This window comes from Pristiophorus japonicus, unplaced genomic scaffold (assembly GCF_044704955.1).
Source record: "Pristiophorus japonicus isolate sPriJap1 unplaced genomic scaffold, sPriJap1.hap1 HAP1_SCAFFOLD_99, whole genome shotgun sequence".
Classification (NCBI taxonomy): Eukaryota; Metazoa; Chordata; class Chondrichthyes; family Pristiophoridae; genus Pristiophorus; species Pristiophorus japonicus.
In genome coordinates this window covers 1918462-1944883 of record NW_027254919.1, presented here as the reverse complement: position 1 = coordinate 1944883, position 26422 = coordinate 1918462, and the positions used below count along the sequence as shown (strand labels likewise).

Here is a 26422-nt window from a genome sequence, read left to right as displayed (position 1 = left end):
TGGCAGATTTTGAGAAAGCTTTCAAATATTTTGGCATAGTTGGTTCCATGGTGTAATGGTGAGCACTCTGGACTTTGAATCCAGCGATCCGAGTTCAAATCTTGGTGGAACCTGAATGTTTGTTGTCCCAGCTGCTGAAAATTTGGACCAAGCATGTAGAAGGCTGCTGTTTGGCAGTTTTATTGACTTTGTCATTGATGCTTGATCTGCAAGTCGAGTTTTCAAATCGTGTGTTCAACCGGCAGTTACCTGTTCCAATCAGCAGAGTAGAAATTAGTTTGCTGTTTAATGCTGCCTTTGCCTGCACAATGTGTGCTGAGATTATCTGTGCAATATGCACTCCGCAGCATGAATAAACGCAATGCCTTTTGAAATGCATGGATTGCACTCAACAAAACGTTGCATTTTCTTTTCATGCCAAGCATTTTGCATGAATGCATTGCAATGCTAACACACGTTTTACCTGGCAAGACTGAAGTACAATCTGTGCTGAACAGTTTGAAACAGAAACAGCTTTTTGAGAACCCATAGCCTCAACGGCATCTGTGTGAATTGCTCTGCATCGATAATTAACAGACCGTAAATAGGTGAAACTGACGCTGTGAATGCAAAAATATCAATCCAAAGTGTAATGTTGGAGTTGATTTTGTAGATTTTGAGGAATGTTTCAAATGGGCGACCGTAGTTGATTCCATGGTGAAATGGTGAGCACTCTGGACTCTAAACTCGAGCAATCCTCGTTCAAATCTCAGGGGAGCCTGAATGCTTGTTGTCCCAGGTGCTGGAAATTCAGGTCAAACAAGTAAAAAACTGCAGGTTTGCAGATTTGTTGCCTTTGACATTGATGCTTGATCTGCAAGTCGAGTTTTCAAATCGTGTGTTCAACTGGCAGTTCCCTGTTCCAATCAGCAGAGGAAAAATTAGTTTGCTCTTTCATGCTGCATAATGTGTGCTGAGATTATCTGTGCAATAGGCATTCCTCAGGATGAATAAATGCAACGCCTTTTGAAATGCATGCAGTACATGGTTTGCACTCAACAAAACGTTGCATTTTCTTTTCATGCCAAGCATTATGCATGAATGCATTGCAATGCCAACGCACGTTTTACCTGCCAAGACTGAAGTACAATCTGTGCTGAACAGTGTGAAACAGAAACAGATGTTATGAGAAGTCATTGCCTCAACGGCATCTGTGTGAATTGCTCTGCATCGATAATTAACAGACCGTAAATCGGTGAAACTGACGCTGTGAATGCAAAAAGGACAATCCAAAGTGTAATGTTGGAATTGATTTGGCAGATTTTGAGAAAGCTTTCAAATGTTTTGGCATAGTTGGTTCCATGGTGTAATGGTGAGCACTCTGGACTCTGAATCCAGCGATCCGAGTTCAAATCTCGGTGGAACCTGAATGTTTGTTGTCCCAGCTGCTGAAAATTTGGACCAAGCATGTAGAAGGCTGCTGTTTGTCAGTTTTGTTGCCTTTGTCATTGATGCTTGATCTGCAAGTCGAGTTTTCAAATCGTGTGTTCAACCGGCAGTTACCTGTTCCAATCAGCAGAGTAGAAATTAGTTTGCTGTTTCATGCTACCTTTGCCTGCACAATGTGTGCTGAGATTATCTGTGCAATATGCACTTCGCAAGAGGAATAAAAGCAACGCCTTTTGAAATGCACGCAGAGCATGGATTGCACTCAACAAAAAGTTGCATTTTCTTTTCATGCCAAGCATTTTGCATGAATGCATTGCAATGCCAACGCACATTTACCTGGCAAGACTGAAGTACAAGCTGTGATGAACAGTGTGAAACAGAAACAGCTATTTGAGAAGCCATTGCCTCAACGGCATCTGTGTGAATTGCTCTGCATCGATAATTAACAGAGCGTAAAGAGGTGAAACTGACGCTGTGAATGCAAAAAGGACAATCCAAAGTGTAATGTTGGAATTGATTTGGCAGATTTTGAGAAAGCTTTCAAATGTTTTGGCATAGTTGGTTCCATGGTGTAATGGTGAGCACTCTGGACTCTAAACTCGAGCAATCCTCGTTCAAATCTCAGGGGAGCCTGAATGCTTGTTGTCCCAGCTGCTGGAAATTCAGGTCAAACAAGTAAAAAACTGCAGGTTTGCAGATTTGTTGCCTTTGACATTGATGCTTGATCTGCAAGTCGAGTTTTCAAATCGTGTGTTCAACTGGCAGTTCCCTGTTCCAATCAGCAGAGGAAAAATTAGTTTGCTCTTTCATGCTGCATAATGTGTGCTGAGATTATCTGTGCAATAGGCATTCCTCAGGATGAATAAATGCAACGCCTTTTGAAATGCATGCAGTACATGGTTTGCACTCAACAAAACGTTGCATTTTCTTTTCATGCCAAGCATTATGCATGAATGCATTGCAATGCCAACGCACGTTTTACCTGCCAAGACTGAAGTACAATCTGTGCTGAACAGTGTGAAACAGAAACAGATGTTATGAGAAGTCATTGCCTCAACGGCATCTGTGTGAATTGCTCTGCATCGATAATTAACAGACCGTAAATCGGTGAAACTGACGCTGTGAATGCAAAAAGGACAATCCAAAGTGTAATGTTGGAATTGATTTGGCAGATTTTGAGAAAGCTTTCAAATGTTTTGGCATAGTTGGTTCCATGGTGTAATGGTGAGCACTCTGGACTCTGAATCCAGCGATCCGAGTTCAAATCTCGGTGGAACCTGAATGTTTGTTGTCCCAGCTGCTGAAAATTTGGACCAAGCATGTAGAAGGCTGCTGTTTGGCAGTTTTGTTGCCTTTGTCATTGATGCTTGATCTGCAAGTCGAGTTTTCAAATCGTGTGTTCAACCGGCAGTTACCTGTTCCAATCAGCAGAGTAGAAATTAGTTTGCTGTTTCATGCTACCTTTGCCTGCACAATGTGTGCTGAGATTATCTGTGCAATATGCACTTCGCAAGAGGAATAAAAGCAACGCCTTTTGAAATGCACGCAGAGCATGGATTGCACTCAACAAAAAGTTGCATTTTCTTTTCATGCCAAGCATTTTGCATGAATGCATTGCAATGCCAACGCACATTTACCTGGCAAGACTGAAGTACAAGCTGTGATGAACAGTGTGAAACAGAAACAGCTATTTGAGAAGCCATTGCCTCAACGGCATCTGTGTGAATTGCTCTGCATCGATAATTAACAGACCGTAAATAGGTGAAACTGACGCTGTGAATGCAAAAATTTCAATCCAAAGTGTAATGTTGGAGTTGATTTTGTACATTTTGAGGAATGTTTCAAATGGACGACTGTAGTTGATTCCATGGTGAAATGGTGATCACTCTGGACTTTAAACTCTAGCAATCCTGGTTCAAATCTCAGGGGAGCCTGAATGCTTGTTGTCCCAGCTGCTGGAAATTCAGGTCAAACAAGTAAAAAACTGCAGGTTTGCAGTTTTGTTGCCTTTGACATTGATGCTTGATCTGCAAGTCGAGTTTTCAAATCGTGTGTTCAACCGGCAGTTCCCTGTTCCAATCAGCAGAGGAAAAATTAGTTTGCTGTTTCATGCTGCATAATGTGTGCTGAGATTATCTGTGCAATATGCATTCCTCAGGATGAATAAATGCAACGCCTTTTGAAATGCATGCAGTACATGGTTTGCACTCAACAAAACGTTGCATTTTCTTTTCATGCCAAGCATTTTGCATGAATGCATTGCAATGCCAACGCACGTTTTACCTGGCAAGACTGAAGTACAATCTGTGCTGAACAGTGTGAAATAGAAACAGATATTATGAGAAGCCATTGCCTCAACGGCATCTGTGTGAATTGCTCTGCATTGATAATTAACAGACCGTAAATATGTGAAACTGATGCTGTGAATGCAAAAAGGACAATCCAAAGTGTAATGTTGGAATTGATTTGGCAGATTTTGAGAAAGCTTTCAAATATTTTGGCATAGTTGGTTCCATGGTGTAATGGTGAGCACTCTGGACTTTGAATGCAGCGATCTGAGTTCAAATCTCGGTGGAACCTGAATGTTTGTTGTCCCAACTGCTGAAAATTTGGACCAAGCATGTAGAAGGCTGCTATTTGGCAGTTTTGTTGACTTTGTCATTGATGCTTGATCTGCAAGTCGAGTTTTCAAATCGTGTGTTCAACCGGCAGTTACCTGTTCCAATCAGCAGAGTAGAAATTAGTTTGCTGTTTCATGCTACCTTTGCCTGCACAATGTGTGCTGAGATTATCTGTGCAATATGCACTTCGCAAGAGGAATAAAAGCAACGCCTTTTGAAATGCACGCAGAGCATGGATTGCACTCAACAAAAAGTTGCATTTTCTTTTCATGCCAAGCATTTTGCATGAATGCATTGCAATGCCAACACACATTTACCTGGCAAGACTGAAGTACAAGCTGTGATGAACAGTGTGAAACAGAAACAGCTATTTGAGAAGCCATTGCCTCAACGGCATCTGTGTGAATTGCTCTGCATCGATAATTAACAGAGCGCAAAGAGGTGAAACTGACGCTGTGAATGCAAAAAGGAAAATCCAAAGTGTAATATTGGAATTGATTTGGCAGATTTTGAGAAAGCTTTCAAATGTTTTGGCATAGTTGGTTCCATGGTGTAATGGTGAGCACTCTGGACTCTGAATCCAGCGATCTGAGTTCAAATCTCGGTGGAACCTGAATGTTTGTTGTCCCAGCTGCTGAAAATTTGGACCAAGCATGTAGAAGGCTGCTGTTTGGCAGTTTTGTTGCCTTTGTCATTGATGCTTGATCTGCAAGTCGAGTTTTCAAATCGTGTGTTCAACCGGCAGTTACCTGTTCCAATCAGCAGAGGAAAACTTAGTTTGCTGTTGAATGCTGCCTTTGCCTGCACAATGTGTGCTGAGATTATCTGTGCAATATGCACTCCGCAGCATGAATAAACGCAATGCCTTTTGAAATGCATGGATTGCACTCAACAAAACGTTGCATTTTCTTTTCATGCCAAGCATTTTGCATGAATGCATTGCAATGCTAACACACCTTTTACCTGGCAAGACTGAAGTACAATCTGTGCTGAACAGTTTGAAACAGAAACAGCTATTTGAGAACCCATAGCCTCAACGGCATCTGTGTGAATTGCTCTGCATCGATAATTAACAGACCGTAAATAGGTGAAACTGACGCTGTGAATGCAAAAATTTCAATCCAAAGTGTAATGTTGGAGTTGATTTTGTACATTTTGAGGAATGTTTCAAATGGACGACTGTAGTTGATTCCATGGTGAAATGGTGATCACTCTGGACTTTAAACTCTAGCAATCCTGGTTCAAATCTCAGGGGAGCCTGAATGCTTGTTGTCCCAGCTGCTGGAAATTCAGGTCAAACAAGTAAAAAACTGCAGGTTTGCAGTTTTGTTGCCTTTGACATTGATGCTTGATCTGCAAGTCGAGTTTTCAAATCGTGTGTTCAACCGGCAGTTCCCTGTTCCAATCAGCAGAGGAAAAATTAGTTTGCTGTTTCATGCTGCATAATGTGTGCTGAGATTATCTGTGCAATATGCATTCCTCAGGATGAATAAATGCAACGCCTTTTGAAATGCATGCAGTACATGGTTTGCACTCAACAAAACGTTGCATTTTCTTTTCATGCCAAGCATTTTGCATGAATGCATTGCAATGCCAACGCACGTTTTACCTGCCAAGACTGAAGTACAATCTGTGCTGAACAGTGTGAAACAGAAACAGATATTATGAGAATCCATTGCCTCAACGGCATCTGTGTGAATTGCTCTGCATTGATAATTAACAGACCGTAAAGAGGTGAAACTGATGCTGTGAATGCAAAAAGGACAATCCAAAGTGTAATGTTGGAATTGATTTGGCAGATTTTGAGAAAGCTTTCAAATATTTTGGCATAGTTGGTTCCATGGTGTAATGGTGAGCACTCTGGACTTTGAATCCAGCGATCCGAGTTCAAATCTCGGTGGAACCTGAATGTTTGTTGTCCCAACTGCTGAAAATTTGGACCAAGCATGTAGAAGGCTGCTATTTGGCAGTTTTGTTGACTTTGTCATTGATGCTTGATCTGCAAGTCGAGTTTTCAAATCGTGTGTTCAACCGGCAGTTACCTGTTCCAATCAGCAGAGTAGAAATTAGTTTGCTGTTTCATGCTACCTTTGCCTGCACAATGTGTGCTGAGATTATCTGTGCAATATGCACTTCGCAAGAGGAATAAAAGCAACGCCTTTTGAAATGCACGCAGAGCATGGATTGCACTCAACAAAAAGTTGCATTTTCTTTTCATGCCAAGCATTTTGCATGAATGCATTGCAATGCCAACACACATTTACCTGGCAAGACTGAAGTACAAGCTGTGATGAACAGTGTGAAACAGAAACAGCTATTTGAGAAGCCATTGCCTCAACGGCATCTGTGTGAATTGCTCTGCATCGATAATTAACAGAGCGTAAAGAGGTGAAACTGACGCTGTGAATGCAAAAAGGACAATCCAAAGTGTAATGTTGGAATTGATTTGGCAGATTTTGAGAAAGCTTTCAAATGTTTTGGCACAGTTGGTTCCATGGTGTAATGGTGAGCACTCTGGACTCTGAATCCAGCGATCCGAGTTCAAATCTCGGTGGAACCTGAATGTTTGTTGTCCCAGCTGCTGAAAATTTGGACCAAGCATGTAGAAGGCTGCTGTTTGGCAGTTTTATTGACTTTGTCATTGATGCTTGATCTGCAAGTCGAGTTTTCAAATCGTGTGTTCAACCGGCAGTTACCTGTTCCAATCAGCAGAGGAAAAATTAGTTTGCTGTTGAATGCTGCCTTTGCCTGCACAATGTGTGCTGAGATTATCTGTGCAATATGCACTCCGCAGCATGAATAAACGCAATGCCTTTTGAAATGCATGGATTGCACTCAACAAAACGTTGCATTTTCTTTTCATGCCAAGCATTTTGCATGAATGCATTGCAATGCTAACACACCTTTTACCTGGCAAGACTGAAGTACAATCTGTGCTGAACAGTTTGAAACAGAAACAGCTATTTGAGAACCCATAGCCTCAACGGCATCTGTGTGAATTGCTCTGCATCGATAATTAACAGACCGTAAATAGGTGAAACTGACGCTGTGAATGCAAAAATTTCAATCCAAAGTGTAATGTTGGAGTTGATTTTGTACATTTTGAGGAATGTTTCAAATGGACGACTGTAGTTGATTCCATGGTGAAATGGTGATCACTCTGGACTTTAAACTCTAGCAATCCTGGTTCAAATCTCAGGGGAGCCTGAATGCTTGTTGTCCCAGCTGCTGGAAATTCAGGTCAAACAAGTAAAAAACTGCAGGTTTGCAGTTTTGTTGCCTTTGACATTGATGCTTGATCTGCAAGTCGAGTTTTCAAATCGTGTGTTCAACCGGCAATTCCCTGTTCCAATCAGCAGAGGAAAAATTAGTTTGCTGTTTCATGCTGCATAATGTGTGCTGAGATTATCTGTGCAATATGCATTCCTCAGGATGAATAAATGCAACGCCTTTTGAAATGCATGCAGTACATGGTTTGCACTCAACAAAACGTTGCATTTTCTTTTCATGCCAAGCATTTTGCATGAATGCATTGCAATGCCAACGCACGTTTTACCTGGCAAGACTGAAGTACAATCTGTGCTGAACAGTGTGAAATAGAAACAGATATTATGAGAAGCCATTGCCTCAACGGCATCTGTGTGAATTGCTCTGCATTGATAATTAACAGACCGTAAATATGTGAAACTGATGCTGTGAATGCAAAAAGGACAATCCAAAGTGTAATGTTGGAATTGATTTGGCAGATTTTGAGAAAGCTTTCAAATATTTTGGCATAGTTGGTTCCATGGTGTAATGGTGAGCACTCTGGACTTTGAATCCAGCGATCCGAGTTCAAATCTTGGTGGAACCTGAATGTTTGTTGTCCCAGCTGCTGAAAATTTGGACCAAGCATGTAGAAAGCTGCTGTTTGGCAGTTTTATTGACTTTGTCATTGATGCTTGATCTGCAAGTCGAGTTTTCAAATCGTGTGTTCAACCGGCAGTTACCTGTTCCAATCAGCAGAGTAGAAATTAGTTTGCTGTTTAATGCTGCCTTTGCCTGCACAATGTGTGCTGAGATTATCTGTGCAATATGCACTCCGCAGCATGAATAAACGCAATGCCTTTTGAAATGCATGGATTGCACTCAACAAAACGTTGCATTTTCTTTTCATGCCAAGCATTTTGCATGAATGCATTGCAATGCTAACACACGTTTTACCTGGCAAGACTGAAGTACAATCTGTGCTGAACAGTTTGAAACAGAAACAGCTATTTGAGAACCCATAGCCTCAACGGCATCTGTGTGAATTGCTCTGCATCGATAATTAACAGACCGTAAATAGGTGAAACTGACGCTGTGAATGCAAAAATATCAATCCAAAGTGTAATGTTGGAGTTGATTTTGTAGATTTTGAGGAATGTTTCAAATGGGCGACCGTAGTTGATTCCATGGTGAAATGGTGAGCACTCTGGACTCTAAACTCGAGCAATCCTCGTTCAAATCTCAGGGGAGCCTGAATGCTTGTTGTCCCAGGTGCTGGAAATTCAGGTCAAACAAGTAAAAAACTGCAGGTTTGCAGATTTGTTGCCTTTGACATTGATGCTTGATCTGCAAGTCGAGTTTTCAAATCGTGTGTTCAACTGGCAGTTCCCTGTTCCAATCAGCAGAGGAAAAATTAGTTTGCTCTTTCATGCTGCATAATGTGTGCTGAGATTATCTGTGCAATAGGCATTCCTCAGGATGAATAAATGCAACGCCTTTTGAAATGCATGCAGTACATGGTTTGCACTCAACAAAACGTTGCATTTTCTTTTCATGCCAAGCATTATGCATGAATGCATTGCAATGCCAACGCACGTTTTACCTGCCAAGACTGAAGTACAATCTGTGCTGAACAGTGTGAAACAGAAACAGATGTTATGAGAAGTCATTGCCTCAACGGCATCTGTGTGAATTGCTCTGCATCGATAATTAACAGACCGTAAATCGGTGAAACTGACGCTGTGAATGCAAAAAGGACAATCCAAAGTGTAATGTTGGAATTGATTTGGCAGATTTTGAGAAAGCTTTCAAATGTTTTGGCATAGTTGGTTCCATGGTGTAATGGTGAGCACTCTGGACTCTGAATCCAGCGATCCGAGTTCAAATCTCGGTGGAACCTGAATGTTTGTTGTCCCAGCTGCTGAAAATTTGGACCAAGCATGTAGAAGGCTGCTGTTTGGCAGTTTTGTTGCCTTTGTCATTGATGCTTGATCTGCAAGTCGAGTTTTCAAATCGTGTGTTCAACCGGCAGTTACCTGTTCCAATCAGCAGAGTAGAAATTAGTTTGCTGTTTCATGCTACCTTTGCCTGCACAATGTGTGCTGAGATTATCTGTGCAATATGCACTTCGCAAGAGGAATAAAAGCAACGCCTTTTGAAATGCACGCAGAGCATGGATTGCACTCAACAAAAAGTTGCATTTTCTTTTCATGCCAAGCATTTTGCATGAATGCATTGCAATGCCAACGCACATTTACCTGGCAAGACTGAAGTACAAGCTGTGATGAACAGTGTGAAACAGAAAAAGCTATTTGAGAAGCCATTGCCTCAACGGCATCTGTGTGAATTGCTCTGCATCGATAATTAACAGAGCGTAAAGAGGTGAAACTGACGCTGTGAATGCAAAAAGGACAATCCAAAGTGTAATGTTGGAATTGATTTGGCAGATTTTGAGAAAGCTTTCAAATGTTTTGGCATAGTTGGTTCCATGGTGTAATGGTGAGCACTCTGGACTCTGAATCCAGCGATCCGAGTTCAAATCTCGGTGGAACCTGAATGTTTGTTGTCCCAGCTGCTGAAAATTTGGACCAAGCATGTAGAAGGCTGCTGTTTGGCAGTTTTATTGACTTTGTCATTGATGCTTGATCTGCAAGTCGAGTTTTCAAATCGTGTGTTCAACCGGCAGTTACCTGTTCCAATCAGCAGAGTAGAAATTAGTTTGCAGTTTAATGCTGCCTTTGCCTGCACAATGTGTGCTGAGATTATCTGTGCAATATGCACTCCGCAGCATGAATAAACGCAATGCCTTTTGAAATGCATGGATTGCACTCAACAAAACGTTGCATTTTCTTTTCATGCCAAGCATTTTGCATGAATGCATTGCAATGCTAACACACGTTTTACCTGGCAAGACTGAAGTACAATCTGTGCTGAACAGTTTGAAACAGAAACAGCTATTTGAGAACCCATAGCCTCAACGGCATCTGTGTGAATTGCTCTGCATCGATAATTAACAGACCGTAAATAGGTGAAACTGACGCTGTGAATGCAAAAATATCAATCCAAAGTGTAATGTTGGAGTTGATTTTGTAGATTTTGAGGAATGTTTCAAATGGGCGACCGTAGTTGATTCCATGGTGAAATGGTGAGCACTCTGGACTCTAAACTCGAGCAATCCTCGTTCAAATCTCAGGGGAGCCTGAATGCTTGTTGTCCCAGCTGCTGGAAATTCAGGTCAAACAAGTAAAAAACTGCAGGTTTGCAGATTTGTTGCCTTTGACATTGATGCTTGATCTGCAAGTCGAGTTTTCAAATCGTGTGTTCAACTGGCAGTTCCCTGTTCCAATCAGCAGAGGAAAAATTAGTTTGCTGTTTCATGCTGCATAATGTGTGCTGAGATTATCTGTGCAATAGGCATTCCTCAGGATGAATAAATGCAACGCCTATTGAAATGCATGCAGTACATGGTTTGCACTCAACAAAACGTTGCATTTTCTTTTCATGCCAAGCATTATGCATGAATGCATTGCAATGCCAACGCACGTTTTACCTGCCAAGACTGAAGTACAATCTGTGCTGAACAGTGTGAAAGAGAAACAGATATTATGAGAAGCCATTGCCTCAACGGCATCTGTGTGAATTGCTCTGCATCGATAATTAACAGACCGTAAATCGGTGAAACTGACGCTGTGAATGCAAAAAGGACAATCCAAAGTGTAATGTTGGAATTGATTTGGCAGATTTTGAGAAAGCTTTCAAATGTTTTGGCATAGTTGGTTCCATGGTGTAATGGTGAGCACTCTGGACTCTGAATCCAGCGATCCGAGTTCAAATCTCAGTGGAACCTGAATGTTTGTTGTCCCAGCTGCTGAAAATTTAGACCAAGCATGTAGAAGGCTGCTGTTTGGCAGTTTTGTTGCCTTTGTCATTGATGCTTGATCTGCAAGTCGAGTTTTCAAATCGTGTGTTCAACCGGCAGTTACCTGTTCCAATCAGCAGAGGAAAAATTAGTTTGCTGTTTCATGCTGCCTTTGCCTGCATAATGTGTGCTGAGATTATCTGTGCAATATGCATTCCTCAGGATGAATAAATGCAATGCCTTTTGAAATGCATGCAGTACATGGTTTGCACTCAACAAAACGTTGAATTTTCTTTTCATGCCAAGCATTTTGCATGAATGCATTGCAATGCCAACGCACGTTTTACCTGCCAAGACTGAGGTACAATCTATGCTGAACAGTGTGAAACAGAAACAGCTATTTGAGAACTCATAGCCTCAACGGCATCTGTGTGAATTGCTCTGCATTGATAATTAACAGACCGTAAATAGGTGAAACTGACGCTGTGAATGCAAAAATTTCAATCCAAAGTGTAATGTTGGAGTTGATTTTGTACATTTTGAGGAATGTTTCAAATGGACGACTGTAGTTGATTCCATGGTGAAATGGTGATCACTCTGGACTTTAAACTCTAGCAATCCTGGTTCAAATCTCAGGGGAGCCTGAATGCTTGTTGTCCCAGCTGCTGGAAATTCAGGTCAAACAAGTAAAAAAACTGCAGGTTTGCAGTTTTGTTGCCTTTGACATTGATGCTTGATCTGCAAGTCGAGTTTTCAAATCGTGTGTTCAACCGGCAGTTCCCTGTTCCAATCAGCAGAGGAAAAATTAGTTTGCTGTTTCATGCTGCATAATGTGTGCTGAGATTATCTGTGCAATATGCATTCCTCAGGATGAATAAATGCAACGCCTTTTGAAATGCATGCAGTACATGGTTTGCACTCAACAAAACGTTGCATTTTCTTTTCATGCCAAGCATTTTGCATGAATGCATTGCAATGCCAACGCACGTTTTACCTGGCAAGACTGAAGTACAATCTGTGCTGAACAGTGTGAAATAGAAACAGATATTATGAGAAGCCATTGCCTCAACGGCATCTGTGTGAATTGCTCTGCATTGATAATTAACAGACCGTAAATATGTGAAACTGATGCTGTGAATGCAAAAAGGACAATCCAAAGTGTAATGTTGGAATTGATTTGGCAGATTTTGAGAAAGCTTTCAAATATTTTGGCATAGTTGGTTCCATGGTGTAATGGTGAGCACTCTGGACTTTGAATGCAGCGATCTGAGTTCAAATCTCGGTGGAACCTGAATGTTTGTTGTCCCAACTGCTGAAAATTTGGACCAAGCATGTAGAAGGCTGCTATTTGGCAGTTTTGTTGACTTTGTCATTGATGCTTGATCTGCAAGTCGAGTTTTCAAATCGTGTGTTCAACCGGCAGTTACCTGTTCCAATCAGCAGAGTAGAAATTAGTTTGCTGTTTCATGCTACCTTTGCCTGCACAATGTGTGCTGAGATTATCTGTGCAATATGCACTTCGCAAGAGGAATAAAAGCAACGCCTTTTGAAATGCACGCAGAGCATGGATTGCACTCAACAAAAAGTTGCATTTTCTTTTCATGCCAAGCATTTTGCATGAATGCATTGCAATGCCAACACACATTTACCTGGCAAGACTGAAGTACAAGCTGTGATGAACAGTGTGAAACAGAAACAGCTATTTGAGAAGCCATTGCCTCAACGGCATCTGTGTGAATTGCTCTGCATCGATAATTAACAGAGCGCAAAGAGGTGAAACTGACGCTGTGAATGCAAAAAGGAAAATCCAAAGTGTAATATTGGAATTGATTTGGCAGATTTTGAGAAAGCTTTCAAATGTTTTGGCATAGTTGGTTCCATGGTGTAATGGTGAGCACTCTGGACTCTGAATCCAGCGATCCGAGTTCAAATCTCGGTGGAACCTGAATGTTTGTTGTCCCAGCTGCTGAAAATTTGGACCAAGCATGTAGAAGGCTGCTGTTTGGCAGTTTTGTTGCCTTTGTCATTGATGCTTGATCTGCAAGTCGAGTTTTCAAATCGTGTGTTCAACCGGCAGTTACCTGTTCCAATCAGCAGAGGAAAACTTAGTTTGCTGTTGAATGCTGCCTTTGCCTGCACAATGTGTGCTGAGATTATCTGTGCAATATGCACTCCGCAGCATGAATAAACGCAATGCCTTTTGAAATGCATGGATTGCACTCAACAAAACGTTGCATTTTCTTTTCATGCCAAGCATTTTGCATGAATGCATTGCAATGCTAACACACCTTTTACCTGGCAAGACTGAAGTACAATCTGTGCTGAACAGTTTGAAACAGAAACAGCTATTTGAGAACCCATAGCCTCAACGGCATCTGTGTGAATTGCTCTGCATCGATAATTAACAGACCGTAAATAGGTGAAACTGACGCTGTGAATGCAAAAATTTCAATCCAAAGTGTAATGTTGGAGTTGATTTTGTACATTTTGAGGAATGTTTCAAATGGACGACTGTAGTTGATTCCATGGTGAAATGGTGATCACTCTGGACTTTAAACTCTAGCAATCCTGGTTCAAATCTCAGGGGAGCCTGAATGCTTGTTGTCCCAGCTGCTGGAAATTCAGGTCAAACAAGTAAAAAACTGCAGGTTTGCAGTTTTGTTGCCTTTGACATTGATGCTTGATCTGCAAGTCCAGTTTTCAAATCGTGTGTTCAACCGGCAGTTCCCTGTTCCAATCAGCAGAGGAAAAATTAGTTTGCTGTTTCATGCTGCATAATGTGTGCTGAGATTATCTGTGCAATATGCATTCCTCAGGATGAATAAATGCAACGCCTTTTGAAATGCATGCAGTACATGGTTTGCACTCAACAAAACGTTGCATTTTCTTTTCATGCCAAGCATTTTGCATGAATGCATTGCAATGCCAACGCACGTTTTACCTGGCAAGACTGAAGTACAATCTGTGCTGAACAGTGTGAAATAGAAACAGATATTATGAGAAGCCATTGCCTCAACGGCATCTGTGTGAATTGCTCTGCATTGATAATTAACAGACCGTAAATATGTGAAACTGATGCTGTGAATGCAAAAAGGACAATCCAAAGTGTAATGTTGGAATTGATTTGGCAGATTTTGAGAAAGCTTTCAAATGTTTTGGCATAGTTGGTTCCATGGTGTAATGGTGAGCACTCTGGACTTTGAATCCAGCGATCCGAGTTCAAATCTTGGTGGAACCTGAATGTTTGTTGTCCCAGATGCTGAAAATTTGGACCAAGCATGTAGAAGGCTGCTGTTTGGCAGTTTTGTTGCCTTTGTCATTGATGCTTGATCTGCAAGTCGAGTTTTCAAATCGTGTGTTCAACCGGCAGTTACCTGTTCCAATCAGCAGAGGAAAACTTAGTTTGCTGTTGAATGCTGCCTTTGCCTGCACAATGTGTGCTGAGATTATCTGTGCAATATGCACTCCGCAGCATGAATAAACGCAATGCCTTTTGAAATGCATGGATTGCACTCAACAAAACGTTGCATTTTCTTTTCATGCCAAGCATTTTGCATGAATGCATTGCAATGCTAACACACCTTTTACCTGGCAAGACTGAAGTACAATCTGTGCTGAACAGTTTGAAACAGAAACAGCTATTTGAGAACCCATAGCCTCAACGGCATCTGTGTGAATTGCTCTGCATCGATAATTAACAGACCGTAAATAGGTGAAACTGACGCTGTGAATGCAAAAATTTCAATCCAAAGTGTAATGTTGGAGTTGATTTTGTACATTTTGAGGAATGTTTCAAATGGACGACTGTAGTTGATTCCATGGTGAAATGGTGATCACTCTGGACTTTAAACTCTAGCAATCCTGGTTCAAATCTCAGGGGAGCCTGAATGCTTGTTGTCCCAGCTGCTGGAAATTCAGGTCAAACAAGTAAAAAACTGCAGGTTTGCAGTTTTGTTGCCTTTGACATTGATGCTTGATCTGCAAGTCGAGTTTTCAAATCGTGTGTTCAACCGGCAGTTCCCTGTTCCAATCAGCAGAGGAAAAATTAGTTTGCTCTTTCATGCTGCATAATGTGTGCTGAGATTATCTGTGCAATATGCATTCCTCAGGATGAATAAATGCAACGCCTTTTGAAATGCATGCAGTACATGGTTTGCACTCAACAAAACGTTGCATTTTCTTTTCATGCCAAGCATTTTGCATGAATGCATTGCAATGCCAACGCACGTTTTACCTGCCAAGACTGAAGTACAATCTGTGCTGAACAGTGTGAAACAGAAACAGATATTATGAGAATCCATTGCCTCAACGGCATCTGTGTGAATTGCTCTGCATTGATAATTAACAGACCGTAAAGAGGTGAAACTGATGCTGTGAATGCAAAAAGGACAATCCAAAGTGTAATGTTGGAATTGATTTGGCAGATTTTGAGAAAGCTTTCAAATATTTTGGCATAGTTGGTTCCATGGTGTAATGGTGAGCACTCTGGACTTTGAATCCAGCGATCCGAGTTCAAATCTCGGTGGAACCTGAATGTTTGTTGTCCCAACTGCTGAAAATTTGGACCAAGCATGTAGAAGGCTGCTATTTGGCAGTTTTGTTGACTTTGTCATTGATGCTTGATCTGCAAGTCGAGTTTTCAAATCGTGTGTTCAACCGGCAGTTACCTGTTCCAATCAGCAGAGTAGAAATTAGTTTGCTGTTTCATGCTACCTTTGCCTGCACAATGTGTGCTGAGATTATCTGTGCAATATGCACTTCGCAAGAGGAATAAAAGCAACGCCTTTTGAAATGCACGCAGAGCATGGATTGCACTCAACAAAAAGTTGCATTTTCTTTTCATGCCAAGCATTTTGCATGAATGCATTGCAATGCCAACACACATTTACCTGGCAAGACTGAAGTACAAGCTGTGATGAACAGTGTGAAACAGAAACAGCTATTTGAGAAGCCATTGCCTCAACGGCATCTGTGTGAATTGCTCTGCATCGATAATTAACAGAGCGTAAAGAGGTGAAACTGACGCTGTGAATGCAAAAAGGACAATCCAAAGTGTAATGTTGGAATTGATTTGGCAGATTTTGAGAAAGCTTTCAAATGTTTTGGCATAGTTGGTTCCATGGTGTAATGGTGAGCACTCTGGACTCTGAATCCAGCGATCCGAGTTCAAATCTCGGTGGAACCTGAATGTTTGTTGTCCCAGCTGCTGAAAATTTGGACCAAGCATGTAGAAGGCTGCTGTTTGGCAGTTTTATTGACTTTGTCATTGATGCTTGATCTGCAAGTCGAGTTTTCAAATCGTGTGTTCAACCGGCAGTTACCTGTTCCAATCAGCAGAGGAAAAATTAGTTTGCTGTTGAATGCTGCCTTTGCCTGCACAATGTGTGCTGAGATTATCTGTGCAATATGCACTCCGCAGCATGAATAAACGCAATGCCTTTTGAAATGCATGGATTGCACTCAACAAAACGTTGCATTTTCTTTTCATGCCAAGCATTTTGCATGAATGCATTGCAATGCTAACACACCTTTTACCTGGCAAGACTGAAGTACAATCTGTGCTGAACAGTTTGAAACAGAAACAGCTATTTGAGAACCCATAGCCTCAACGGCATCTGTGTGAATTGCTCTGCATCGATAATTAACAGACCGTAAATAGGTGAAACTGACGCTGTGAATGCAAAAATTTCAATCCAAAGTGTAATGTTGGAGTTGATTTTGTACATTTTGAGGAATGTTTCAAATGGACGACTGTAGTTGATTCCATGGTGAAATGGTGATCACTCTGGACTTTAAACTCTAGCAATCCTGGTTCAAATCTCAGGGGAGCCTGAATGCTTGTTGTCCCAGCTGCTGGAAATTCAGGTCAAACAAGTAAAAAACTGCAGGTTTGCAGTTTTGTTGCCTTTGACATTGATGCTTGATCTGCAAGTCGAGTTTTCAAATCGTGTGTTCAACCGGCAGTTCCCTGTTCCAATCAGCAGAGGAAAAATTAGTTTGCTGTTTCATGCTGCATAATGTGTGCTGAGATTATCTGTGCAATATGCATTCCTCAGGATGAATAAATGCAACGCCTTTTGAAATGCATGCAGTACATGGTTTGCACTCAACAAAACGTTGCATTTTCTTTTCATGCCAAGCATTTTGCATGAATGCATTGCAATGCCAACGCACGTTTTACCTGGCAAGACTGAAGTACAATCTGTGCTGAACAGTGTGAAATAGAAACAGATATTATGAGAAGCCATTGCCTCAACGGCATCTGTGTGAATTGCTCTGCATTGATAATTAACAGACCGTAAATATGTGAAACTGATGCTGTGAATGCAAAAAGGACAATCCAAAGTGTAATGTTGGAATTGATTTGGCAGATTTTGAGAAAGCTTTCAAATATTTTGGCATAGTTGGTTCCATGGTGTAATGGTGAGCACTCTGGACTTTGAATCCAGCGATCCGAGTTCAAATCTTGGTGGAACCTGAATGTTTGTTGTCCCAGCTGCTGAAAATTTGGACCAAGCATGTAGAAGGCTGCTGTTTGGCAGTTTTATTGACTTTGTCATTGATGCTTGATCTGCAAGTCGAGTTTTCAAATCGTGTGTTCAACCGGCAGTTACCTGTTCCAATCAGCAGAGTAGAAATTAGTTTGCTGTTTAATGCTGCCTTTGCCTGCACAATGTGTGCTGAGATTATCTGTGCAATATGCACTCCGCAGCATGAATAAACGCAATGCCTTTTGAAATGCATGGATTGCACTCAACAAAACGTTGCATTTTCTTTTCATGCCAAGCATTTTGCATGAATGCATTGCAATGCTAACACACGTTTTACCTGGCAAGACTGAAGTACAATCTGTGCTGAACAGTTTGAAACAGAAACAGCTATTTGAGAACCCATAGCCTCAACGGCATCTGTGTGAATTGCTCTGCATCGATAATTAACAGACCGTAAATAGGTGAAACTGACGCTGTGAATGCAAAAATATCAATCCAAAGTGTAATGTTGGAGTTGATTTTGTAGATTTTGAGGAATGTTTCAAATGGGCGACCGTAGTTGATTCCATGGTGAAATGGTGAGCACTCTGGACTCTAAACTCGAGCAATCCTCGTTCAAATCTCAGGGGAGCCTGAATGCTTGTTGTCCCAGGTGCTGGAAATTCAGGTCAAACAAGTAAAAAACTGCAGGTTTGCAGATTTGTTGCCTTTGACATTGATGCTTGATCTGCAAGTCGAGTTTTCAAATCGTGTGTTCAACTGGCAGTTCCCTGTTCCAATCAGCAGAGGAAAAATTAGTTTGCTCTTTCATGCTGCATAATGTGTGCTGAGATTATCTGTGCAATAGGCATTCCTCAGGATGAATAAATGCAACGCCTTTTGAAATGCATGCAGTACATGGTTTGCACTCAACAAAACGTTGCATTTTCTTTTCATGCCAAGCATTATGCATGAATGCATTGCAATGCCAACGCACGTTTTACCTGCCAAGACTGAAGTACAATCTGTGCTGAACAGTGTGAAACAGAAACAGATGTTATGAGAAGTCATTGCCTCAACGGCATCTGTGTGAATTGCTCTGCATCGATAATTAACAGACCGTAAATCGGTGAAACTGACGCTGTGAATGCAAAAAGGACAATCCAAAGTGTAATGTTGGAATTGATTTGGCAGATTTTGAGAAAGCTTTCAAATGTTTTGGCATAGTTGGTTCCATGGTGTAATGGTGAGCACTCTGGACTCTGAATCCAGCGATCCGAGTTCAAATCTCGGTGGAACCTGAATGTTTGTTGTCCCAGCTGCTGAAAATTTGGACCAAGCATGTAGAAGGCTGCTGTTTGGCAGTTTTGTTGCCTTTGTCATTGATGCTTGATCTGCAAGTCGAGTTTTCAAATCGTGTGTTCAACCGGCAGTTACCTGTTCCAATCAGCAGAGTAGAAATTAGTTTGCTGTTTCATGCTACCTTTGCCTGCACAATGTGTGCTGAGATTATCTGTGCAATATGCACTTCGCAAGAGGAATAAAAGCAACGCCTTTTGAAATGCACGCAGAGCATGGATTGCACTCAACAAAAAGTTGCATTTTCTTTTCATGCCAAGCATTTTGCATGAATGCATTGCAATGCCAACGCACATTTACCTGGCAAGACTGAAGTACAAGCTGTGATGAACAGTGTGAAACAGAAAAAGCTATTTGAGAAGCCATTGCCTCAACGGCATCTGTGTGAATTGCTCTGCATCGATAATTAACAGAGCGTAAAGAGGTGAAACTGACGCTGTGAATGCAAAAAGGACAATCCAAAGTGTAATGTTGGAATTGATTTGGCAGATTTTGAGAAAGCTTTCAAATGTTTTGGCATAGTTGGTTCCATGGTGTAATGGTGAGCACTCTGGACTCTGAATCCAGCGATCCGAGTTCAAATCTCGGTGGAACCTGAATGTTTGTTGTCCCAGCTGCTGAAAATTTGGACCAAGCATGTAGAAGGCTGCTGTTTGGCAGTTTTATTGACTTTGTCATTGATGCTTGATCTGCAAGTCGAGTTTTCAAATCGTGTGTTCAACCGGCAGTTACCTGTTCCAATCAGCAGAGTAGAAATTAGTTTGCTGTTTAATGCTGCCTTTGCCTGCACAATGTGTGCTGAGATTATCTGTGCAATATGCACTCCGCAGCATGAATAAACGCAATGCCTTTTGAAATGCATGGATTGCACTCAACAAAACGTTGCATTTTCTTTTCATGCCAAGCATTTTGCATGAATGCATTGCAATGCTAACACACGTTTTACCTGGCAAGACTGAAGTACAATCTGTGCTGAACAGTTTGAAACAGAAACAGCTATTTGAGAACCCATAGCCTCAACGGCATCTGTGTGAATTGCTCTGCATCGATAATTAACAGACCGTAAATAGGTGAAACTGACGCTGTGAATGCAAAAATATCAATCCAAAGTGTAATGTTGGAGTTGATTTTGTAGATTTTGAGGAATGTTTCAAATGGGCGACCGTAGTTGATTCCATGGTGAAATGGTGAGCACTCTGGACTCTAAACTCGAGCAATCCTCGTTCAAATCTCAGGGGAGCCTGAATGCTTGTTGTCCCAGCTGCTGGAAATTCAGGTCAAACAAGTAAAAAACTGCAGGTTTGCAGATTTGTTGCCTTTGACATTGATGCTTGATCTGCAAGTCGAGTTTTCAAATCGTGTGTTCAACTGGCAGTTCCCTGTTCCAATCAGCAGAGGAAAAATTAGTTTGCTGTTTCATGCTGCATAATGTGTGCTGAGATTATCTGTGCAATAGGCATTCCTCAGGATGAATAAATGCAACGCCTTTTGAAATGCATGCAGTACATGGTTTGCACTCAACAAAACGTTGCATTTTCTTTTCATGCCAAGCATTATGCATGAATGCATTGCAATGCCAACGCACGTTTTACCTGCCAAGACTGAAGTACAATCTGTGCTGAACAGTGTGAAAGAGAAACAGATATTATGAGAAGCCATTGCCTCAACGGCATCTGTGTGAATTGCTCTGCATCGATAATTAACAGACCGTAAATCGGTGAAACTGACGCTGTGAATGCAAAAAGGACAATCCAAAGTGTAATGTTGGAATTGATTTGGCAGATTTTGAGAAAGCTTTCAAATGTTTTGGCATAGTTGGTTCCATGGTGTAATGGTGAGCACTCTGGACTCTGAATCCAGCGATCCGAGTTCAAATCTCGGTGGAACCTGAATGTTTGTTGTCCCAGCTGCTGAAAATTTAGACCAAGCATGTAGAAGGCTGCTGTTTGGCAGTTTTGTTGCCTTTGTCATTGATGCTTGATCTGCAAGTCGAGTTTTCAAATCGTGTGTTCAACCGGCAGTTACCTGTTCCAATCAGCAGAGGAAAAATTAGTTTGCTGTTTCATGCTGCCTTTGCCTGCATAATGTGTGCTGAGATTATCTGTGCAATATGCATTCCTCAGGATGAATAAATGCAACGCCTTTTGAAATGCATGCAGTACATGGTTTGCACTCAACAAAACGTTGAATTTTCTTTTCATGCCAAGCATTTTGCATGAATGCATTGCAATGCCAACGCACGTTTTACCTGCCAAGACTGAGGTACTATCTATGCTGAACAGTGTGAAACAGAAACAGCTATTTGAGAAGCCATTGCCTCAACGGCATCTGTGTGAATTGCTCTGCATCGATAATTAACAGACCGTAAATAGGTGAAACTGACGCTGTGAATGCAAAAATTTCAATCCAAAGTGTAATGTTGGAGTTGATTTTGTACATTTTGAGGAATGTTTCAAATGGACGACTGTAGTTGATTCCATGGTGAAATGGTGATCACTCTGGACTTTAAACTCTAGCAATCCTGGTTCAAATCTCAGGGGAGCCTGAATGCTTGTTGTCCCAGCTGCTGGAAATTCAGGTCAAACAAGTAAAAAACTGCAGGTTTGCAGTTTTGTTGCCTTTGACATTGATGCTTGATCTGCAAGTCGAGTTTTCAAATCGTGTGTTCAACCGGCAGTTCCCTGTTCCAATCAGCAGAGGAAAAATTAGTTTGCTGTTTCATGCTGCATAATGTGTGCTGAGATTATCTGTGCAATATGCATTCCTCAGGATGAATAAATGCAACGCCTTTTGAAATGCATGCAGTACATGGTTTGCACTCAACAAAACGTTGCATTTTCTTTTCATGCCAAGCATTTTGCATGAATGCATTGCAATGCCAACGCACGTTTTACCTGGCAAGACTGAAGTACAATCTGTGCTGAACAGTGTGAAATAGAAACAGATATTATGAGAAGCCATTGCCTCAACGGCATCTGTGTGAATTGCTCTGCATTGATAATTAACAGACCGTAAATATGTGAAACTGATGCTGTGAATGCAAAAAGGACAATCCAAAGTGTAATGTTGGAATTGATTTGGCAGATTTTGAGAAAGCTTTCAAATATTTTGGCATAGTTGGTTCCATGGTGTAATGGTGAGCACTCTGGACTTTGAATCCAGCGATCCGAGTTCAAATCTTGGTGGAACCTGAATGTTTGTTGTCCCAGCTGCTGAAAATTTGGACCAAGCATGTAGAAGGCTGCTGTTTGGCAGTTTTATTGACTTTGTCATTGATGCTTGATCTGCAAGTCGAGTTTTCAAATCGTGTGTTCAACCGGCAGTTACCTGTTCCAATCAGCAGAGTAGAAATTAGTTTGCTGTTTAATGCTGCCTTTGCCTGCACAATGTGTGCTGAGATTATCTGTGCAATATGCACTCCGCAGCATGAATAAACGCAATGCCTTTTGAAATGCATGGATTGCACTCAACAAAACGTTGCATTTTCTTTTCATGCCAAGCATTTTGCATGAATGCATTGCAATGCTAACACACGTTTTACCTGGCAAGACTGAAGTACAATCTGTGCTGAACAGTTTGAAACAGAAACAGCTATTTGAGAACCCATAGCCTCAACGGCATCTGTGTGAATTGCTCTGCATCGATAATTAACAGACCGTAAATAGGTGAAACTGACGCTGTGAATGCAAAAATATCAATCCAAAGTGTAATGTTGGAGTTGATTTTGTAGATTTTGAGGAATGTTTCAAATGGGCGACCGTAGTTGATTCCATGGTGAAATGGTGAGCACTCTGGACTCTAAACTCGAGCAATCCTCGTTCAAATCTCAGGGGAGCCTGAATGCTTGTTGTCCCAGCTGCTGGAAATTCAGGTCAAACAAGTAAAAAACTGCAGGTTTGCAGATTTGTTGCCTTTGACATTGATGCTTGATCTGCAAGTCGAGTTTTCAAATCGTGTGTTCAACTGGCAGTTCCCTGTTCCAATCAGCAGAGGAAAAATTAGTTTGCTGTTTCATGCTGCATAATGTGTGCTGAGATTATCTGTGCAATAGGCATTCCTCAGGATGAATAAATGCAACGCCTTTTGAAATGCATGCAGTACATGGTTTGCACTCAACAAAACGTTGCATTTTCTTTTCATGCCAAGCATTATGCATGAATGCATTGCAATGCCAACGCACGTTTTACCTGCCAAGACTGAAGTACAATCTGTGCTGAACAGTGTGAAAGAGAAACAGATATTATGAGAAGCCATTGCCTCAACGGCATCTGTGTGAATTGCTCTGCATCGATAATTAACAGACCGTAAATCGGTGAAACTGACGCTGTGAATGCAAAAAGGACAATCCAAAGTGTAATGTTGGAATTGATTTGGCAGATTTTGAGAAAGCTTTCAAATGTTTTGGCATAGTTGGTTCCATGGTGTAATGGTGAGCACTCTGGACTCTGAATCCAGCGATCCGAGTTCAAATCTCGGTGGAACCTGAATGTTTGTTGTCCCAGCTGCTGAAAATTTAGACCAAGCATGTAGAAGGCTGCTGTTTGGCAGTTTTGTTGCCTTTGTCATTGATGCTTGATCTGCAAGTCGAGTTTTCAAATCGTGTGTTCAACCGGCAGTTACCTGTTCCAATCAGCAGAGGAAAAATTAGTTTGCTGTTTCATGCTGCCTTTGCCTGCATAATGTGTGCTGAGATTATCTGTGCAATATGCATTCCTCAGGATGAATAAATGCAACGCCTTTTGAAATGCATGCAGTACATGGTTTGCACTCAACAAAACATTGAATTTTCTTTTCATGCCAAGCATTTTGCATGAATGCATTGCAATGCCAACGCACGTTTTACCTGCCAAGACTGAGGTACTATCTATGCTGAACAGTGTGAAACAGAAACAGCTATTTGAGAAGCCATTGCCTCAACGGCATCTGTGTGAATTGCTCTGCATCGATAATTAACAGACCGTAAATAGGTGAAACTGACGCTGTGAATGCAAAAATTTCAATCCAAAGTGTAATGTTGGAGTTGATTTTGTACATTTTGAGGAATGTTTCAAATGGACGACTGTAGTTGATTCCATGGTGAAATGGTGATCACTCTGGACTTTAAACTCTAGCAATCCTGGTTCAAATCTCAGGGGAGCCTGAATGCTTGTTGTCCCAGCTGCTGGAAATTCAGGTCAAACAAGTAAAAAACTGCAGGTTTGCAGTTTTGTTGCCTTTGACATTGATGCTTGATCTGCAAGTCGAGTTTTCAAATCGTGTGTTCAACCGGCAGTTCCCTGTTCCAATCAGCAGAGGAAAAATTAGTTTGCTGTTTCATGCTGCATAATGTGTGCTGAGATTATCTGTGCAATATGCATTCCTCAGGATGAATAAATGCAACGCCTTTTGAAATGCATGCAGTACATGGTTTGCACTCAACAAAACGTTGCATTTTCTTTTCATGCCAAGCATTTTGCATGAATGCATTGCAATGCCAACGCACGTTTTACCTGGCAAGACTGAAGTACAATCTGTGCTGAACAGTGTGAAATAGAAACAGATATTATGAGAAGCCATTGCCTCAACGGCATCTGTGTGAATTGCTCTGCATTGATAATTAACAGACCGTAAATATGTGAAACTGATGCTGTGAATGCAAAAAGGACAATCCAAAGTGTAATGTTGGAATTGATTTGGCAGATTTTGAGAAAGCTTTCAAATATTTTGGCATAGTTGGTTCCATGGTGTAATGGTGAGCACTCTGGACTTTGAATCCAGCGATCCGAGTTCAAATCTTGGTGGAACCTGAATGTTTGTTGTCCCAGCTGCTGAAAATTTGGACCAAGCATGTAGAAGGCTGCTGTTTGGCAGTTTTATTGACTTTGTCATTGATGCTTGATCTGCAAGTCGAGTTTTCAAATCGTGTGTTCAACCGGCAGTTACCTGTTCCAATCAGCAGAGTAGAAATTAGTTTGCTGTTTAATGCTGCCTTTGCCTGCACAATGTGTGCTGAGATTATCTGTGCAATATGCACTCCGCAGCATGAATAAACGCAATGCCTTTTGAAATGCATGGATTGCACTCAACAAAACGTTGCATTTTCTTTTCATGCCAAGCATTTTGCATGAATGCATTGCAATGCTAACACACGTTTTACCTGGCAAGACTGAAGTACAATCTGTGCTGAACAGTTTGAAACAGAAACAGCTATTTGAGAACCCATAGCCTCAACGGCATCTGTGTGAATTGCTCTGCATCGATAATTAACAGACCGTAAATAGGTGAAACTGACGCTGTGAATGCAAAAATATCAATCCAAAGTGTAATGTTGGAGTTGATTTTGTAGATTTTGAGGAATGTTTCAAATGGGCGACCGTAGTTGATTCCATGGTGAAATGGTGAGCACTCTGGACTCTAAACTCGAGCAATCCTCGTTCAAATCTCAGGGGAGCCTGAATGCTTGTTGTCCCAGGTGCTGGAAATTCAGGTCAAACAAGTAAAAAACTGCAGGTTTGCAGATTTGTTGCCTTTGACATTGATGCTTGATCTGCAAGTCGAGTTTTCAAATCGTGTGTTCAACTGGCAGTTCCCTGTTCCAATCAGCAGAGGAAAAATTAGTTTGCTCTTTCATGCTGCATAATGTGTGCTGAGATTATCTGTGCAATAGGCATTCCTCAGGATGAATAAATGCAACGCCTTTTGAAATGCATGCAGTACATGGTTTGCACTCAACAAAACGTTGCATTTTCTTTTCATGCCAAGCATTATGCATGAATGCATTGCAATGCCAACGCACGTTTTACCTGCCAAGACTGAAGTACAATCTGTGCTGAACAGTGTGAAACAGAAACAGATGTTATGAGAAGTCATTGCCTCAACGGCATCTGTGTGAATTGCTCTGCATCGATAATTAACAGACCGTAAATCGGTGAAACTGACGCTGTGAATGCAAAAAGGACAATCCAAAGTGTAATGTTGGAATTGATTTGGCAGATTTTGAGAAAGCTTTCAAATGTTTTGGCATAGTTGGTTCCATGGTGTAATGGTGAGCACTCTGGACTCTGAATCCAGCGATCCGAGTTCAAATCTCGGTGGAACCTGAATGTTTGTTGTCCCAGCTGCTGAAAATTTGGACCAAGCATGTAGAAGGCTGCTGTTTGGCAGTTTTGTTGCCTTTGTCATTGATGCTTGATCTGCAAGTCGAGTTTTCAAATCGTGTGTTCAACCGGCAGTTACCTGTTCCAATCAGCAGAGTAGAAATTAGTTTGCTGTTTCATGCTACCTTTGCCTGCACAATGTGTGCTGAGATTATCTGTGCAATATGCACTTCGCAAGAGGAATAAAAGCAACGCCTTTTGAAATGCACGCAGAGCATGGATTGCACTCAACAAAAAGTTGCATTTTCTTTTCATGCCAAGCATTTTGCATGAATGCATTGCAATGCCAACGCACATTTACCT

General features: G+C 41.3%; 24 non-coding genes across 24 annotated transcripts; all 24 read left to right on the top strand.

Annotated features, from left to right (window-relative positions):
* Positions 1-41: 41 nt before the first annotated feature.
* Positions 42-113, top strand: trnaq-uug (transfer RNA glutamine (anticodon UUG)). The gene has a single exon. It is a non-coding gene; the product is annotated as a tRNA-Gln (tRNA).
* A 1221-nt stretch (positions 114-1334) lies between these two features.
* On the top strand, positions 1335-1406 carry trnaq-cug (transfer RNA glutamine (anticodon CUG)). Its single transcript has one exon. It is a non-coding gene; the product is annotated as a tRNA-Gln (tRNA).
* Positions 1407-2635: 1229 nt separating this feature from the next.
* Positions 2636-2707, top strand: trnaq-cug (transfer RNA glutamine (anticodon CUG)). Its single transcript has one exon. It is a non-coding gene; the product is annotated as a tRNA-Gln (tRNA).
* A 1229-nt stretch (positions 2708-3936) lies between these two features.
* On the top strand, positions 3937-4008 carry trnaq-uug (transfer RNA glutamine (anticodon UUG)). Its single transcript has one exon. It is a non-coding gene; the product is annotated as a tRNA-Gln (tRNA).
* Positions 4009-4590: 582 nt separating this feature from the next.
* Positions 4591-4662, top strand: trnaq-cug (transfer RNA glutamine (anticodon CUG)). Its single transcript has one exon. It is a non-coding gene; the product is annotated as a tRNA-Gln (tRNA).
* Positions 4663-5883: 1221 nt separating this feature from the next.
* Positions 5884-5955, top strand: trnaq-uug (transfer RNA glutamine (anticodon UUG)). Its single transcript has one exon. It is a non-coding gene; the product is annotated as a tRNA-Gln (tRNA).
* Positions 5956-6537: 582 nt separating this feature from the next.
* trnaq-cug (transfer RNA glutamine (anticodon CUG)) lies at positions 6538-6609 on the top strand. Its single transcript has one exon. It is a non-coding gene; the product is annotated as a tRNA-Gln (tRNA).
* Positions 6610-7830: 1221 nt separating this feature from the next.
* trnaq-uug (transfer RNA glutamine (anticodon UUG)) lies at positions 7831-7902 on the top strand. The gene has a single exon. It is a non-coding gene; the product is annotated as a tRNA-Gln (tRNA).
* Positions 7903-9123: 1221 nt separating this feature from the next.
* Positions 9124-9195, top strand: trnaq-cug (transfer RNA glutamine (anticodon CUG)). The gene has a single exon. It is a non-coding gene; the product is annotated as a tRNA-Gln (tRNA).
* A 582-nt stretch (positions 9196-9777) lies between these two features.
* On the top strand, positions 9778-9849 carry trnaq-cug (transfer RNA glutamine (anticodon CUG)). Its single transcript has one exon. It is a non-coding gene; the product is annotated as a tRNA-Gln (tRNA).
* Positions 9850-11070: 1221 nt separating this feature from the next.
* trnaq-cug (transfer RNA glutamine (anticodon CUG)) lies at positions 11071-11142 on the top strand. The gene has a single exon. It is a non-coding gene; the product is annotated as a tRNA-Gln (tRNA).
* Positions 11143-12373: 1231 nt separating this feature from the next.
* trnaq-uug (transfer RNA glutamine (anticodon UUG)) lies at positions 12374-12445 on the top strand. Its single transcript has one exon. It is a non-coding gene; the product is annotated as a tRNA-Gln (tRNA).
* Positions 12446-13027: 582 nt separating this feature from the next.
* trnaq-cug (transfer RNA glutamine (anticodon CUG)) lies at positions 13028-13099 on the top strand. Its single transcript has one exon. It is a non-coding gene; the product is annotated as a tRNA-Gln (tRNA).
* Positions 13100-14320: 1221 nt separating this feature from the next.
* trnaq-uug (transfer RNA glutamine (anticodon UUG)) lies at positions 14321-14392 on the top strand. The gene has a single exon. It is a non-coding gene; the product is annotated as a tRNA-Gln (tRNA).
* Positions 14393-15613: 1221 nt separating this feature from the next.
* Positions 15614-15685, top strand: trnaq-uug (transfer RNA glutamine (anticodon UUG)). The gene has a single exon. It is a non-coding gene; the product is annotated as a tRNA-Gln (tRNA).
* Positions 15686-16267: 582 nt separating this feature from the next.
* On the top strand, positions 16268-16339 carry trnaq-cug (transfer RNA glutamine (anticodon CUG)). The gene has a single exon. It is a non-coding gene; the product is annotated as a tRNA-Gln (tRNA).
* A 1221-nt stretch (positions 16340-17560) lies between these two features.
* trnaq-uug (transfer RNA glutamine (anticodon UUG)) lies at positions 17561-17632 on the top strand. The gene has a single exon. It is a non-coding gene; the product is annotated as a tRNA-Gln (tRNA).
* A 1221-nt stretch (positions 17633-18853) lies between these two features.
* trnaq-cug (transfer RNA glutamine (anticodon CUG)) lies at positions 18854-18925 on the top strand. The gene has a single exon. It is a non-coding gene; the product is annotated as a tRNA-Gln (tRNA).
* Positions 18926-19507: 582 nt separating this feature from the next.
* Positions 19508-19579, top strand: trnaq-cug (transfer RNA glutamine (anticodon CUG)). Its single transcript has one exon. It is a non-coding gene; the product is annotated as a tRNA-Gln (tRNA).
* A 1221-nt stretch (positions 19580-20800) lies between these two features.
* Positions 20801-20872, top strand: trnaq-cug (transfer RNA glutamine (anticodon CUG)). Its single transcript has one exon. It is a non-coding gene; the product is annotated as a tRNA-Gln (tRNA).
* A 1230-nt stretch (positions 20873-22102) lies between these two features.
* trnaq-uug (transfer RNA glutamine (anticodon UUG)) lies at positions 22103-22174 on the top strand. The gene has a single exon. It is a non-coding gene; the product is annotated as a tRNA-Gln (tRNA).
* Positions 22175-23395: 1221 nt separating this feature from the next.
* On the top strand, positions 23396-23467 carry trnaq-cug (transfer RNA glutamine (anticodon CUG)). Its single transcript has one exon. It is a non-coding gene; the product is annotated as a tRNA-Gln (tRNA).
* A 1230-nt stretch (positions 23468-24697) lies between these two features.
* On the top strand, positions 24698-24769 carry trnaq-uug (transfer RNA glutamine (anticodon UUG)). The gene has a single exon. It is a non-coding gene; the product is annotated as a tRNA-Gln (tRNA).
* A 1221-nt stretch (positions 24770-25990) lies between these two features.
* trnaq-cug (transfer RNA glutamine (anticodon CUG)) lies at positions 25991-26062 on the top strand. The gene has a single exon. It is a non-coding gene; the product is annotated as a tRNA-Gln (tRNA).
* Positions 26063-26422: the final 360 nt, after the last annotated feature.